The 2,948-nt window shown below is 42.1% G+C and overlaps 1 pseudogene across 1 annotated transcript; it reads right to left on the reverse strand.

The window, feature by feature from the left end:
* Window positions 1-201: 201 nt before the first annotated feature.
* On the reverse strand, window positions 202-2,458 carry LOC137744122 (putative L-type lectin-domain containing receptor kinase S.5 pseudogene; annotated as a pseudogene). The gene has a single exon (XR_015954298.1). The product of XR_015954298.1 is annotated as a putative L-type lectin-domain containing receptor kinase S.5 pseudogene (transcript).
* Window positions 2,459-2,948: the final 490 nt, after the last annotated feature.

The raw sequence follows: 2,948 nt of genomic DNA on the forward strand, positions 1-2,948 counted from the left end.
TGCGCTGAGATAACATAACCACGAAACTCCAGCGAATTCTAAGCCTGTAGAGTTTGATACGGCAGGAAGAAATGCAATGCCCTGAAATAAAATGAAAAAGAGTTATAATTAGTGTAGCATTGTCTGCAGCCTGCAGGGAAAGGAGCCCTTGGCTTCTCCTAAGCGGATATAATTACAAGAACGAAGCGTAAAGCAGAGGGGTTTTGGGCAAATCAAGTGCTTCAGCAAAACTTCTATGACTAATTAACTTGCGTGATACGATACAAATGAACAAGCATAACACATACACACTATTTATTTTTGTTACAGATTTACACTTCCAGAAGACCAAGGATTTTCTTGATTTCTGATCAGGCTATATTAATTAGTCATCTTCCGCTGAGGTCTGTGAGTGGAGTCATTTGACCTTCAACCACATTAGATTCTGTATCGTCTTTGAAAGATGGAGGCATGGCTGGCCACACAAAAGCAGGTCGTTCTTGGGGCAAAGCTGGCGGATCATCTTCCCTTGTAAGAACCATAAGGACGGTTCTCATAGATGGCCTCTCATGTGGGTTAGGGTGGCAACACGATAACCCCAACATCAGCACGCATGCCATATCATCCTCATCGATGTCTCCATCCATTCTTGAGTCAACAGCTTCAAGGATCCTTCCTCTGCTATAAAGATCCCACAGCCAATACACTATGCTGTTGTTGTAGTTGTTCTGTTCGTTTTGATTACCAGGCCTTCGTCCACAGACAACTTCTAGCATAAGAACACCAAATGCATAAACATCCGTCTCAACGGTAGCCCTTCCAGTAAGAAATGTCTCCGGAGCCATGTAGCCTGGCGTTCCTGCAATCTCATTAGTGGAGTGGTGAGTCAAGTTACTTTGCTGAATGGTACGCGCGAGCCCAAAGTCTCCCAGCCTCGCGATAAAATCTGAGTCCAACATGATATTGCTGGCTTTGATGTCTCTGTGAAGCACTCTCTTCTCACATCCATTGTGAAGATAATCTAGCGCCTGAGCAACTCCAAATATTATGCGGCGCCTTCTTTCCCAGCTCAGTGTTGGTTTGCCCATCTCCGTGCCAACACTCTCGTCCCTGTATATAAATCTGTCTAGGCTTCCATTTGGCATGAACTCATAAACGATAAGAAGCTCATGGCTTTCGTAGCACCATCCAATTAATTTGACCAGATTTTTGTGACGAAGGCTTCCGATTGTGGTGACTTCTGCTATGAATTCTTGCTTGCCTTGACGCGAATTCTTTGAGACTCGCTTGACTGCTATCTCTTTATCTCCCAGGAGTCCCTTATAGACGGTTCCAAAGCCACCTTTTCCGAGCTTGTTCTTGGGATTGAATCTGCCTGTTGCTCTTTGAAGTTCTTTCAGTTTGAATTTTGTTGGAGCCATGGAAGTTGTTTGGATCTCATCTTGAATCCTCGGAAGCACATCCTCGTTTTCACCTCGCCTTGTCCAGAAGAAGTAACAAGAAACTCCAGTTACCAAAAGTAGTACTACTACTGGGACCAGAATCCAAACCCACAGCAGGTTTGAATCTTCATCTATATGCGAAGAGTTGAACTCCCACGACAGGATGCAATTTAGCTGAGTGTTACTGCCCGTGGAAGCTGAGAATCCAACATAGACCTCCTGCGAAAGATAGGTTGAGAGATCGAGAGTGCGAGACAAAACCGGAGCATTCTCCATTCCTTCCGTAGTTTCATTGGTCTGGGAAACAAAGACGGTGATGTTCTGGTTGGCATACTCAATTCTCACTGTGTAATTCGTTCCGCTTGATAGATTAACACCATGGCCAAGCAAAGGCACTTGTTGAATCGAGTAAACGCTGTTTACGTCCAACCCCACATGGTTGTCATCCACATCTTCTGCGTGGCTCTTTCTTGTGTCGAATTCTACTGCAACTATTTTAGCTTTAACAGATCCGTTTGACGTTGCATTTACAATTCCAAGCCATTCACCCTCGCTGTGCTCCGGAAGAGTGGGGCTTTCAGTTAAGATAAAGGCCAAGCCTTCACCAACTGGATTGGTTTTGGGATCGATTTTAAGTACAAAGGTAGAATTGAAAGAAGCTTTGCCTTTCCCCCAAAGTTTGAATGGTTTTTTATACAAAAACCTTCCAGCTTGGTTCATGATCAAGGCCGCGTTACTAACATCAGGAGTTACCTGGACGGCGTTTAAATATATACGAGAGTTTTCGAATAGAAAATCCTCATCATCAACGCGCTCTCGAAATGTGGGATAGCTAAAATTCAAGCTTCCTGCTGGATTAACAGCACACAAGTGCAAGAGGGCTAGTAGGACTGCAGACCTTCGCATCGAAGAAACTTGCATCCTACTCATGAAGGTTTTTTGGTACAGAGTTCGAGAGATCGAAAGAAATCCAAGGAAGAAGGTGAGGGTTAATTTCAAAGTTCAAGTAGGAGGAGGACACAGTTTTGCAATATGTTTAAGCTAATTGAGGTCAATTTAATTACCTGTATTAGAAGGAGACGTCGATCGATTCGAACAGAGGGAGAGAATTGTATTTTGCTTATATTATTTAGCACCATGATGGTTACTTGAGGATTGAAAAGTCAACAAAACTGGGGTAACTGAATTCTTTTTTTTTATACTTCTAAACCTGTTTTTTATCCTAACGAAATTTACGAGGAATGTTCACTCACAAGGAAGAAAGTGAAAAAAAAAAAAAAAAAAAACAAAAAACAAAATTAAGAGGAAAAAGAAAAGTCAAGATGAATGTTAATCATGTACATGTAACAGGAGAAAGACTTATATGTACCAGGACGCCATCATGACGGTGTATTTATTTCTTGTAAGTTGCTTTCTTGTAAAAGACAAACAACTAGACAAAGTACTCATACTCATGATCATTTGATTTAGCAGAGCACACAATCTCCACTTTGTTGGTTAAAACATACTTAGTCATCATGTGATATG

This window comes from Pyrus communis, chromosome 12, assembly GCF_041283825.1.
Source record: "Pyrus communis isolate YQ-2024b chromosome 12, ASM4128382v1, whole genome shotgun sequence".
Lineage (NCBI taxonomy): Eukaryota > Viridiplantae > Streptophyta > Magnoliopsida > Rosales > Rosaceae > Pyrus > Pyrus communis.